This window comes from Psittacula echo (genome assembly GCF_963264785.1).
Source record: "Psittacula echo genome assembly, chromosome: 4".
NCBI lineage: Eukaryota > Metazoa > Chordata > Aves > Psittaciformes > Psittacidae > Psittacula > Psittacula echo.
The window spans coordinates 50,010,841-50,025,884 of record NC_137738.1 but is presented as its reverse complement, the minus strand read 5'-3'; positions in this window follow the sequence as shown (position 1 = coordinate 50,025,884).

Below are 15,044 nucleotides of genomic sequence, written 5' to 3'. Positions count from 1 at the left end.
TTTCAGTTTAATTTTCCATCAAGTTGACATTCATCGTAATGCAATGCTGGTCTTTGATGAGAACAGTGAGTGATGCATTCCTGTGGAGGAAAGACATCAGAATGAGAGATTGATATCTGAGCTGTCTTACTACACATGCAATACATCTAGTACTTTTTTTTTATTTCTAGCATGGTTGGTTATGATGGGGTTAATTTTCCATTTGGTGTTTTTTCAGCAGAGGTCCACTAACAGACCTGAAATGAAATATCCATCTCTCTTTTCAGTTTTTGGGTGAGAAAGATACAAAAAAGCAAATCTTAAATGTTAATTCTCTGTCATGAACAGCCATGCTAAAGCATAACTCCTCCTTCCCTTCCCACCAAAAACCCTGTACTCACACAAACACTTACTACAGGATTCCTGATAGAATTCAAATAACATTCCATTTTCCCATTTTTTCAGCTTTTATCTTTAAAATCTGCTTCCTGCAGTGAGGTATATTAGCTGTTTCATAAAAAAGTACTTTGTTCTGAAATATTGATTTGGAAAAGAGATACCCAGTGAAACACTCAAACTAACAGCAGCAGATATTCACCTGGTTAGTCATGAATAATTTGAATGTAGGCTAGTAGAAGTTAAATTGTACCTTTGCATTTAGCCCCAAGGGGGTTTTTGCAACCTGATTTTTCTTTATGCTGCCGGTTGTTGTACAATAGCCGAGACATTTGAATGCTCATCCAAGCTGGCATTCTAAATGAAGCTCATGAGAGTTTGCAGATTCTCATGTCAGTCAGTTAACTCCTGAGATGCCTTTGGCAACTGCAGCCCTACATTACGTAATATTTTTTTGTTGTCTGCCTAGGTGACAGAAGCTTTTTAAATAGAAGAACACTGAAAAGCAAATACTGAATAATCTTCTTTATACATAAGATTTTTTCTATATGTAAAGATGCTGGCATTTATGAAGAACAGTAACTCCCCAAAATTTATGCATTTATGCAACCAAAACCTAGGATTTTTTGCAAAATATTTGCCTGGTATCACTGAATTACCACCAGAACAGTTTTCAAATGTCTATACTAAGTGTCATAGTTATCACGCAGTCTTAGTTTTGCTATTGATGCACTGCTGGAAGATGTGGTTTCCCTTGCTTGAGCTGCAGGAAGACAAGTTGACTATCGTTGTAGATGGCAGAGGAAAGAAACTGTGGCTGGATACAGAGGCTGAACTGCCTTGTTACCTTTAAAGATGCTTTTTCGGAGAAGCAAGGCACACTGCCAGATCCCTGTGGGGAGGTTTGGCTGTACCTATGATGTGCACAGGCAGTTCTGAAGACCCTTTCATCTGATAAATTTCACAAGTGCTAAATTCATTATGAAAGGATTAAACAGCTTAGCTATCATCCCATTCACAGCAGCTTCTTTCCATAAGGAAGTCTCAGAAAAAGGGTGCTTTTCATGAGGGTGCCTTGCATGAGTGATGCACAGAGAGTGGTCACATCCTGTGGACAACATGAATTTTAAAAAACAGTTGTGACACCAGGACCTCCTTTCTTCCATAACTACTCTGAACTAGATGTGGTTCTCTGAAGAGCAAGAGCTAATTTCAGTCTCATCATTATTCATGTAATATGCTCTTTCATTTTTGATGAGGAAGAATATCCTCTTAAATGAGTTTTGAATCTCTGTGAGTATTTTACTGAACACAGGCATAAAATATGGTAGGCTGAGCAGAGAATAACCCACATTCCTAATTCCCATTATGTAGCATCCATTCAGAGAAACCTGAAAATGAGTTTGTTTTTCTTTTCAACTTTTGCTTTGATTTATGGCATACTCAGTGTGACTAAGGATCTTAATTAATTCTAGCTTATCTACATGTCTGACTCACGCACTCTATGTACGTTTAAAGTAGCTAAAATTGGGCTGAAGTACTGATGTTGAGAATACATCTCTATAAACCTTTGGCATTTCTTTGGTAAGTACAATTAAGCACTGAGCTGCTGGTAGCATGAAGTTTAGTGAATTGTAACTATGAGGTTGCCTTGCCTTTCGAAATTAAGAGTGTCAAAAGTTCTAACTTATTATATCTAAAGTGACGTGCAGAATGCCGGAACATTAGATGAATGATTGGACTAGGTCAGGAGCCTTGGATTCGGTGCCTGTCTGTGTGGCTATTGCTTTTTTCATCTTTGGAAAGCTCCTTCTCCAAGGAACAAGGCAAATTAAATCAAACTCATTTTGATAAAAGTCTATTTTAATAGAAAAGGAAAAAAAAGGAAGATTATAATAACTGTGAATGTTGGACAATATAAAATAATCTTCATGATGAATATTTCATAGGAGTAAAGAACAACCTCCATAATATATGACAGAGATAATTGGAGAAATGTAAATTATGTACTTAGAAACTCCATAACATTGTCTACTTCTGTAACAGATCTATGGTTTCGATGATTTCAGTTCTGCGTGATATGCAAAGAACCAATATCCTCAGAACTGTGATAGCATTTACTGGCTTTTCGAATAATGTAGAATTTTCTCTGGCCAATATTTTGGTCAATTAATTCACCAGTTATTTTCCTTGTCTCTGAAGTTGCAAATGATGATGTTTTTCTGTGATGCTACAAAGTTGATGTAAATATTTGCAGTGATTCTTACTGGATGTCATGTCACACATTTTATTGTTAAAATATTTAGAAAGCTGTGACAGAATGCTTTTAAAAAATTATCCTTTGTTAAGAACCTGAAAATTTTATTTTAGGTTAAAACTTCTCCTTTTTAATTTCTATTTTATTATTTCTACAGAATGATGATAAAAGTATTATAAAGTTTTCACAAGATTAGTTTTATAGATTTGGTTTTGGGTCTCATTTTTGAATGAAATTCTTTTTCTTCATTCTTATTGAATATATCCATTTTAATTATGTTTCAATAAGCTTTATACATTGCTATATTAAAAGCATATAGCGGAACAGTTATACTTCGAAGAGTTTCTATCATAATATAAATAATCCACACTTCCTGACACTGTATTTCTGGGATTCTTGAAGGTGTCTTGGGGTTTTTTTGTGTTTTTTTTTTGGGTTGGTGTTTTTGTTGTGGTTTTTTTTTGTTTTTTTTTTTTGTTTGTTTGTTTGTTTTGTTTGGTTTTTTTTTTTTTTTTTTTTTTTTTTTGTAATATAGGTTTTTTAGGTTAGTTAAGCTGCTTGTACAGGTTCTCAAATTTTCAAACTTCAAAGTTTTCTTTCACTTGGCTCTAAACACTTGACTGGTTGCTCCTTAGCATTTACACATCTTGTGTTCAGGTAATATTTTGCAAGGCAGCTCTGTTTAAAATGGAGATGCAAATTCCTCAGAGCAAATTAATGCTGCCAATGAGCATAGTTGGCTACACCAGAATATCAGCAACAGAGTTCAGATGAAAATTTCCACTTTGCCTACAAGTACATGTGCTCTCCTTTAGAGCAGCCCTGACTCTGGCTCCTAACTCTTCTTCCTGGCTCCTGTATGTTGCTCTCTGATTTTTTTGCCATCCTGTTAGGGGTCTGAACCACTCTTCAGTGTCATCATTAAGGCCCCATTCCTCCAAGAAGTCTTTATAGTGAGCCCCTGAAATTCTTCTGGTTTTGGCTCAATCAATTGAAAGGCTGGAGTAAAGTTTAGATATGGGTGCTGAAAAAGGCCCTTTAACAGAAAAAAAAAAAAAAATAAAAGAAAAAAGAGAAGGAGCAGGGTGGTTTCAGCTTCTTCAGGATAAGCATGTCTTTGTAGAAAAAAAGAAGTATATGAACACCAGGCACTGTGGTACTTAACCATTGAAATGAAGGTGTATTTTAGAGTTTATATTGCTTCATAGTGAAGTGAGATAAGATTTTTTGCATCATCAAAGTGCAACTGACTTTATAAGTGCTGTTCACTTTCCTCCTGTCAAAATAGAAAGGGAAGTAAAGCATGGCATCTACATGGAGGAAAGACATCCACTGAAGCAGGAAAATATTTCTAAAAGTCATGGCAAAAAAAGTAATGGTAAAGAGTTTACACATTTTTGGAAGAAGACCTTAGCAAGTGAAAAAAAAAAAAAAAAAGCTTTCTTTTCTTGACAAAATCCAAAGGGCTTTAAACAGCTTGGTTATAAAATGGCAGGTTTAACACAGACCTTTCCTGAACAGAGTAGGATTTATTAATTAGTAATTATTTCTGTAAAGCACAGATTCATACTGACAGCAGTAATGAAAAATTAATGACAGAGACTTAACATTCTAATCTGCTGGATTACTATAAAGAGGCTGCCAAACTTGGCAGCTACCAGCCAGTGCTAAGAACACAAACAAATATTGTAGTTCCCATAGTAACTGGGATCACCTTGGAGATGATTAATACCAGTCTGATTTACAATGGGTGTTTCAGAGATATCACTCTCTGCTGATTTAATTATGACCCAGTGTAATGTAGCTGAGCATCTCTGAAAAAAATAACTCTATATTTGTCAAGTGCTTCCTCTTACCTCTTGATGGCGGTCCAAGAAGGATATTCTTTTTGTGGGTTGGTTATTTTTTGCTACTAAGAGAAAACAGAAAACCATACAGCACATCCCAGAGTCATGCATGCCACAGTGGAATGTAAATAGATACACTGAAGACTAGGAATATTTAGAAACTTCTAAACAAACAAACCATAGACAGTTTTCGTACTTAATCCAAGTACATCAGCTGGTGCTAGAAGAATTTTTACAACCCATTACAGAAAATGAGATTTATAAACAGAAGCCTACTCTAAGGTTTAGAGTTTTAGCCAAAATAAAATGTTAATTTCATAATAGTCAGTGAAAAAAAAAGGTTAAAGTAAAAAAAAAATAAATCTTGTTAGCACTAACAGCAGTGAATTTAGGTATTCTATGAGTAAATCACTCCTTACGCCTCAGCCACCAGTTTAACTCTTGTGGTGTCTTTCAGTCTCTGAGGTTATCCATTAATAAAAACTGAATATCAAAATTAATATGTTTTTCTAAAACAGACGTTGCCTGGTACTGCTAGATCTGTACAAAGAACTTCTACTATTAGCATTGAATGAGCATAAAATCCAGTTTTCCTTCTGTTTGTTCCTAAGGATCAGTTTTTCATGCACTTCCCTGATACATGAAAAGTTTAAAATTTAACAGTGACTTGTAGGAGAGATGGCATTTACCAAAATGAGCATAAAGCACTGTTATTGACACCAGTCGTCAATTTGGTTTGAATAGTATAAACTTTTCTTCAGCACTGAGCAAAATAGGGTTTTAGGTAAATCATAGAATCATAGAATATTTAGGGTTGGCAAGGACCTTAAGATCATCTAGTTCCAACCCCCTGCCACAGGCAGGGACACCTCACACTAAACCATGTCACCCAAGGCTCTGTCCAACCCGGCCTTGAGCACTGCCAGGAATGAAGCATTCACAACTTCCCTGGGCAACCCATTCCAGTGCCTCACCAGCCTCACAGTAAAGAACTTCTTCCTTATATCTAATCTTACATCTATATCTATATATATCTCTAATCTTATATCTAAACTTCCCCTGAGTAAGATTGAACCTGAAAATAAGAAAGTATTCACAGATTTTTATTGTGGCTTTTTTTTTTTTTTAAATGTTGAAAAGATTTCCATGCTTACCTGTTTTTAGAAAATTGGAAAGAGTGAAGAGATTTCTCTCTCTTCAGGAGTACAATGAGAGAACATTTTCCCATCCAGAATCAGAAGCGTGATAGCCTTGGCTTTCCTCCACCTCTAGATGTGGTCCTCAATGTGTCAAGTGAAAAAAGCATTGAGAAGTGTTAAAATATCAGAATAGCTATGGCGACTCTCAGCTTGTATTCTTTATGAGTGAAACTGCTGGATAGACCAGACTTTGGGAAACTAATTGTTCCAGAAAGTAGTAACACCAGAACTGCAAATCCTAACTGTCCCAATGAGAGGAGCAATGGAAAGGTACTAGAAGACTAAGCTAACTGCATTGATAACTCTGCAATGGCCTCACAGAAATAAAGAGAAAGTGTAGATAAGGCAGAAAAAAAAAAGGTTAGATTTGAAAGATGCATTTAAAAGATAAATAATTGTAGCGTACAAAGGAAAAATGGAAGGTTATAAAAGGCTATGCAGACAGAAAGGGTAAGAAAAGCTAAAAATAGTTCATTTAAAAGGCATGTTAGGACTTTAGAGGAAGATAAAATATTTGCCATCTATTCAGCAATTGATGGATTATATTAATGGATGAAGGAAAGAAGTCTGAAGTGGTTAATATCTTTCTGAAAGTCTTACAATAAACAGTCGACTTCTGTAAATAAAATGAGAGTAAAAAGAGTACAAAACTAGGCTAGATTTTGGATGAGAAGTTTAGGTGCTTGTGTTACTTTCTTTGAGATATTTTCTAATTGATTAGCAGTTTCAGATGAGTTACACTAGCATGAGAATGGAGAAAGGCTACTTCAGGACAGACAGCAGTGATCTAAAAACCTGTGGATGATGGGTAGGCTTGTGAAAGAGAGGAAAAATCTAAATGTAGTAGTCCTTTAAAAAGAGAAAAAGAAGAGCCAGAGTTTTGGCTCTGGTCAAATAAATTTCCATCTCTTGAAATTCTGGAATAAATAAGCAAAGCATGGGTGAGAATTAGCAGAAAATGAGAAAAATATTTTTCAAGAACAAATCACATCAGACTGCTGTAAACTCCTTTTAGGACAAGATAATATACTTTGTGAGTGGGAGAAAAGTAGTACATGCCTTGTATGTATTGAAATTGTTTCATTACATACTCATATAACCCATCCAAGAAAATTTATTCTAACTGAAACTAATAGCTATATGAAAAATGGGTACAACAAGTGCATACTGCATATCCATGGTTTAAGAGACATGAAGACCAATAAAATGAACCCAGCAGTGAGAATGCCCATCAAGAAAGACTGGAGGTATGAATGGAATAAAAAGCATTAGCTTTAAACTGTAAATAAGATCTCTATTACAATTAAACTGTAAATAAGATCGCCATTACAATTAAGAGGAAAAGAATAGCTAGCAATTCAAATAGAAAATAGATATCTGAAAACAGTGCTCCTCCAGCTTTTTGGAAGTGTTTCTTCTGGATCATTTGCTCTCATGTGATGCATTGAATTGAAAACATTTGTTCCTCCCTAGAATTGCAATAGACCTGTGTTTAATGTTAGTTATCAGCTTTCAGTTTCCCATGAACCGTCACAGCCAGTGGTCACAATCTGTTCTCACTTACAGGTGAAAAAGAGCTGCTCAGTGGTTTCTGGTATTCTTGACGCCTTTTCATGAATCTCCCACTTTCCTATCCTTCCTGCCTCTGTTTCCAAGGGACACTGCTTGGAGGTTTTCAGCTGACGGCAATTTTAAGAAAAGGATACTCAATTTTTGTCATGAATGATACTGGCATACCTGTTTGTACTACAGAGCAGGGAGACAGATGCCACTGTCTCTGAAAATTCCTTCCACCTCTACTTTTCTGTAGTTCTATGTGAACAAGATGAACCGGAGGATGTAATTCTTCATTAAATTGGCAAGCTCACTGATGAATAAGTAAACACTTATCTTGGGAAAGGCTGTAGGTCCCTGATTTGTCTCTTTCTTCTGCCCATCAATTTTTAAATTTAATTCTATCCAAAATGCTGAATTTTCTGGAGAAGAATAAGACTGGTCCCTTCCTATACTAAAAATCTTCTAAGTTCTTAAATTTAGTTGTTATCACAGGTACCCCTTCTCTCACCAAAATTCTCAAATAATAAAAAGTTTTATGGCAAGAATGAAGGTCATATATTTATGAGAGAATGGAGTATCTATTCTGAATATTTTGGTGAATGTCTACATGTTATTGCAGATTTTAACATATTGCTTCTACATAAAAGTTTTTCAGTAATATAACCATTGATCTAATTTTGCAGTTGGGCATGGGAGAAGGGGATAGTAGACGATTTCTGATTGCCTTATGTTACCTCATTTATTTCAATGGAGTTGCTCCAATGCAAGCTAGTATGGTGAACCAGTTGTGTGCTCCATATCTGGAGCTATATTTAAATCTGGTTTTGCTAAATTAAGATTTCTAAACATGCCCTGAGGCTTGCATTTTATTCCTCAAGTGCCTTACATTTTCTTGGCTATGGAATACATGAATAGGATCCCACACCGAGGCATGCATGCACTGCAGTGGTTTGCTGTAGGCGTAAGTCAGAGGACAAGAAATTCCACACAAAAGCCTACTCTTACTTCTTCTTTCATCTTTCACTGGGACAAGTCACAAATATCCTAGCTTTATGAAGACCTAAGCATCCTTTCTCCCCAAAATCAGGGAAAGTCTATTTTCTTTCAAAATCAAGCTTTTATCATTTCATCCTGCAGCACAGAGAATCCTTTAGAAATTCTCCTTTCCTTCCCTTTTGCATGACAGAAAGGACACTCCTTTCCCCTCTGTGTTTTTGAAAATCATGTCATTTATAGCAGTCTTGCTAAATATTTTCCTTGAGGGTATACAGAGAACACAAAGGCGTTACCCATTGTTGTAAATATTTTTTGGAGCTGAAAGTCAGAAATGTAATTCCAAAACTATTTCTGACTAGAAAGCATGAAATTTTTTGACACCTGTGCCTAAACTTAGCCTAAATCCACTTCAGTTCCTGTCTGAATGTAACTGCAGGCTGGATCCCTGCTACCCCTTACATTTTTGTGCATGTTTAACTTTCCTGATGAGAATAGCTTCACTGGCTTCAGCAGGGCCACTCTTGGGAGATAATTAAGCACATGCATAAACATTTCTAAGCTGGCTACACTTATGCTCTTCTCAGTAGTGCCTGAACAGCGAAGACGGGCTTGGCTAAGAGTCTAATGGTGACATGACACACTTTGTCAAAGCAAGAATAGCAGAATTTTGGTCATACTTTGCATGCAAAGAATTGAAACATGAATGATTTTATACTTCAATCAACAGAGACTAAAGTAGATCAATAGGTTTTCTTCAAACCTTACATTAACAGATTTTGCATCATGACCCTCTGCCTTTGGTCTCATGAAGAGATCAATTTGTAGTCAGTACATATATACAGTATAAATTCTTCAAACGCTAGTGTTAATACATGTCTACTTGAATGTATTACTAGATAAATGTTTTCTCTAGTTTCTCCCTGCCCTGACTGACATGAATCAATTTGCTTGTCTTCTACAGAAGTTCTGTGAATAATTAAGCTAAACATTGTAAATTACATAGAAAAATTGAGTAATCTGCTCATATGTTCCTGACAGCTCCCTTGCTGAGTCGTGGGATGATATTATATTGAGAGTAATTCAAATTGTATAATAAATGGATATGTAGCATGTTAAAAATAAATCAAGGCCTTGTGCAATGTTCTGTGTTTCCTAATGTCATCCTAGAACTCAATAACAAATATGTAACAGGAAGCAAACTGATTCTGTCTATTATTTTGAAAAATAGAAGGAAAACTACTTAGGCAAATACAACCATATGTCAATATGAAAATGTATTCTAAAGGCTGATAAACTTTTTACATGTAAGTATGATCTATCAACTGAAAATTAAATGAATCTTCTTTGTTCCAGGAATACTATCCTCTGATGCTTTGAATGCTCCAAAGAACAGTCCCCAGCTGCTTTCAAGGGGGTTTAAATCAAATGTTGTGGTCCACTCATGAGAAGCCTCACTGACTTTGATGAAGATAAGCTGTACTAAGGCAGATGCCACTACTCAAACCATGGTTTCTACAGGATGACATTTATTGACAGATCACTCAGATGCAGGAAGAATTTGTTCATATTTTCTTGATGAAAATTCTTTTCTTACAGCATTTTTCATTCTTTTCTGTCCTGATACTGTCTACAGCAAAGATTGTTTATTCACTGATAGGGCTGATTAACACTAGAAGTATTTAGTTGAACAAGTTTAAATGTGTGGATTCTACTGACTGAATTTTAAACAATATTTTATTTTCCTAGTGTTAATCCATGGGTTGCAAGCACTGAACTGAAATACAAATTTACCAAATCTTCATGAAACCACAGTCCAGTAAGAAAATATTATCATGCCTATAATGCCTACCCAGCTCCAGAATAAAAGAATATGTGGGAGGGGTTAAAGACCTGTTTTGCAGACAAAATGGTTGCACATCACCAGCCATATCTGGTGGGATTCCACTGTACCACAACAGAAAGCAGAACCCAGTACTCCTCTCTCTGGCTTCCTAATCTACCTGCTTACATTTGACTACTAGCCTAGGACAGTAAATAAAAAGATGCTGGGTGTCTTAGTGATCCACTTCTACGTGCATACAGTCTAGCTTCAGGTCAGGGTTTTGATCACTGATTCCTTCTTCTGGAGACACATAGTGGTAATCAACTTTTGGCTTTGCTGTTTAAAATAGCAACACATGCCATCACTAGATGTGCAGTAATCATCATATGGATTAAAAAATAAATACATGAGTGAAAGCACATTTAGAAGGAAGAGGAGTGATGATGGCCATTTTCTGAAATTACAAAGCTGTTAAGATAGGCATTCTTTTAAGCTGGCAGGGATTCTTTTCCCTCTATATGTAGATTTCACTTGCACAGATTTGAGTGATCATTGATTCTAGCAGGGAGGTATGTGATTCACACAGCATTGTTACTTTTATCACACATAAAACCTCACAGAAACTTTGGTGCTGATAATAAGAAGCCCCATTACAGGAGGGCTAATAAGATTTCTGAGATGTTAAAGCTGTATGCATTATTCATACACTACAAATGAAAGCACTGAAGCCTTTAGCTGACTGTGAAAGCCTTGGAGGCTCTAAGAGACAGCATGGTTAAATGTTTTATGCAGCAGTCACAGGGAGTGTCAAACGCAATCAATATATTTTCAAAAAATTGTGACACCGACGGTATAAGAGAAGGGTACTACAGCAGGTTTCTTAATAAAGACCACTTTAGTAGTTAGATTCCTATTCCCTGTACCTGGTTCCTGAGATCAGCAGTGGCAGTTCTGCATGCATCGTCTCTCCACCCGTCTGCTGTTCCTCATTGACTTTAATGGTCCTTAGAGAGGAAAGCATCCTGAATTTCTGTGCTGGAAGAAATGATTGATGACTCTGAAAACTGACATTACTCAGTACTTCACAGGAGACACTTAGACACTTAAAGAATTCGATACTTTAAGAACTGTTTAAGAAAAGTACTTGGTGAGAACTGGGTTGGGCTTGTATTCAAAATGCTTTCTGGACAAAAGTTACTTGAAATAGCTTCACCTGAGGGATTACCAATAGTGTAAGCCATTACACTATTCTTGGTATCTTGGTCCAGGTTCAAATTCTCCGTACCTCAGAACTGCAATAGGTAGGGTGTAAACTCATCTCAACTCACCTCATTGTAACTGTTGGCATTATTTGTAGGGCTTTGACTAAGGAGTGATTACTCAAGGAGTAATGGAGAACACTATATTTTTTTCTAAAGGAAGAGTGCTGAAAATTTGTCTCGCTCTTTCCTTGGAGAAATAATACACATCCCATGACAAATGTGCTGTTTCCTATGATAATGATCTTGGAAGTAGTAAGATAACACACTACCTCATAAGTTGGTCTGTTGTGCTTTCAAACTATGTAATATACTTCCAGAACATATTTTATTACTCTTTTCCTACTCTCTTAAATCAACATATACTCTGGTCCAGATTTCTGAATGAATTCTTTGCCTCAGTCTTCACTGGCAAAGGCTCTGACTGCACCATCCAAGTCTTGGAAGGAGGACGCAGGGACTGTAAGAATGAAGACCCTAGGCCCACTGTAGGAGAGGATCTGGTTCAAGACCATCATAAAAACCTAAATGTACACAAGTCCATGGGACCTGAAGAAATCCATCCACAGGTCCTGAAGGAGCTGGCGGATGAAGTTCCTAAGCCACTGGCCATCATATTTGAAAAATCATGGCAGTCAGGTGAAGCTCCCGACAACTGGAAAAGGGAAATATAACCCCCATTTTTAAGAAGGGCAAAATGGATGACACGGGGAATTACAGACCAGTCAGTCTCACCTCTGTGCCTGGCAAACTCTTGGAGCAGATTCTCCTGGAAGACATGCTAAGGCACATGAAAAACAAGGAGGTGCTTGGTGACAGCCAGCATGGCTTCACTAAGGGGAAATCCTGCCTGACCAATTTGGTGGCCTCCTATGATGGGGCTACGGAACTGATGGACACGGGGAGAGCAGTTGATGTCATCTACCTGGACTTGTGCAAAACCTTTGACACTGTCCCACACGACATCCTTGTCTCTAAATTGGAGAGACATCAATTTGATGGGTGGACCAGTTGGTGGATAAAGAACTGGCTGGGTGGCCGCACGCAAAGAGTTGTGGTCAATGGCTCGATGTCCGGCTGGAGACCAGTAACGAGTGGTGTCCCTCAGGGATCGGGGTTGGGCCCTGTCTTCTTCAACATCTTTGTCGGTGACAGGGACAGTGGGATTGAGTGCGCCCTCAGCAAGTTTGCCAATGACACCAAGCTGTGTGGTTCGGTTGATACGCCGGAGGGAAGGGATGCCATCCAGAGGGACCTCGACACACTTGTGAGGTGGGCTGATGCCAACCTTATGAAGTTTATCCATGCCAAGTGCAAGGTCCTACACCTGGGTCGGAGCAATCCCAGGCACAGCTACAGGCTGGGCAGAGAAGAGATTCAGAGCAGCCCTGCGGAGAAGGACTTCGGGGTGTTGGTTGATGAGAAAATGAACATGAGCCAGCTTCAGTGCGCGCTCGCAGCCCAGAAAGCCAACCGTATCCTGGGCTGCATCAAGAGGAGTGTGACCAGCAGGTCGAAGGAGGTGATCCTGCCCCTCTACTCTGCTCTTGTGAGACCTCACTTGGAGTATTGTGTGCAGTTCTGGTGTCCTCAACATCAAAAGGACATGGAACTGTTGGAACAAGTCCAGAGGAGGGCCACGAGGATGATCAGGGGACTGGAGCACCTCTCATATGGAGACAGGCTGAGAAAGTTGGGGCTGTTCAGCCTGGAGAAGAGAAGGCTGTGTGGAGACCTCATAGCAGCCTTCCAGTATCTGAAGGGGGCCTACAAGGATGCTGGGGAGGGACTATTCATTAGGGACTGTAGTGACAGGACAAGGGGTAACGGGTTCAAACTGAAACAGGGGAAGTTTAGATTGGATATAAGGAAGAAATTCTTTACTGTGAGGGTGGTGAGGCACTGGGATGGGTTGCCCAGGGAGGCTGCGAATGCTCCATCCTTGGCGGTGTTCAAGGCCAGGTTAGATGAGGCCTTGGGTGGCATGGTTTAGTGTGGGGTGTCCCTGCCCATGGCAGGGGGATTGGAACTAGATGATCTTAAGGTCCTTTCCAACCCTAATTATTCTATGATTCTATGATCTTTTGAAGCTTGATTTAGGTTATTTGATAAGATCAATCTGCTGTATTTTTCATAACTAGTGGCACAAGAATTCTGGCTGATGAGGAAGATACAATGTCTCTAGCGAATGGCATATTATTTGATTCAGTTGGACTAATTTAGGTTATCAATTTGGGGGATATCTGGGGCCTTAAGCAGCTCTATTTTAAGGCACTTAGGCCAGATCACTAAAGCAGGAAGCTGATGGAATTGAGACACCCAACTCCAAATAATGCAGTTGGTAATTCCTTCCTTGCTTTACCTCACATTTCTTCATCCCCAAGGGTATCAGGAGGATCACTGGGGTGAACCTACTATGTAAGGCAGTGGGTGAGAGATTTGGAGTCACTGCATTCCTTAAACATTCTTTAAACATTAAAGAATGTTTAAAAACACCTAAGGAATGTCATTGGAGAGAGTTTAAATTCAGAAAAGTTTGAAGAACAAAATTTAGGAAGCCGCTAGGTCTTTCTCACCTCTGACCTGACTGGCAGTAATGATGGTGTCTACTGCCCCGGTCAGGTGGGCAGGGGATTGTGGGATGGTCCCTGGCTGCCAGTGCCGTGCCTGGTGATCCCGAGCCAGGTAGAAGGGCAGGGCAGGGAGGAAATGGGGGCAGCCCCGGTTCCAGGCATCTTTGTTTCGTGGTAATTAGTAATCTGCTGGTTTACTGTTACGTTTGTGTCAATTCTTTTACATCTTCCTCTTCTGCCTCCTGCATAGGATCTTGTAGCTTTTCTCAAAGAGAAAGTTGTTGGAGTACTTGCATTTCCCCTCATCTAATCCCTTTATAAACTTCCTCTCCTGCAACTCTTTCATCTCACTCCTGAAATACACAGAGTTAGAGATTTATTGGCTGCTTTCGTTTGCTTGGCTCTTCTTCATTTGCACAAGTAATTTGCAGCTTGCTTTTACTACTCATGGTTAGTTGACACTTTTCACTCACAAGTCAAATCTAAAATTGACCAATGAATCCACTTCCCCCTCCAGCCCCTTTTGCCCTTCTGCCATTCATGTGTCAGTTCCTTGACTGTCCTGTACACTGCTGTCCTGGTCCTCACACCTCTCCATCTGGCATCTATGCCTCGCTGAAGTTGATCTCAGTAAAGATTGTAAAAATCTTCTTGAACACAGTGGGACACTGAAGTTCTCATTAAGTACTGTGAAGGCTACATGCGCACACTACCTCCTTACCCTACGTGTTTAAACTGGTCTGCAAGACCACTTTCCCTTGCCATGTTATTGTCATGGTTGACCCTCCTGCCTGAGAAACAAAGATCCATGGGATCACCATGAAAGCCCACTTGTAGAATCTCCTTTTTCGTGATGCCTCCAAACCAATCTTGACAGTAGTTCGATTGCTGGTGTCTGAAACCACCGTATTCTGTTGTAAAAAAGATTTTCTCATATGTTCTGTATACTCTCCCACACTTGAGGCCTGTTGTCATGGTTTTCAAGGGGCAAGGATGGTCATTTTTATGCATTCACAAAGCATATAGCACAATGGAACTATCTTCAGCCACTCATGAGGGCTTCTGAGCTCTGCAGAAGCACAATCTGAACTTAGAAAAAGTGTTTAATGTGTCCTGAGGAGAGAGATTCCGTCCTTGAGATTTTATTTTATGTTTGTGG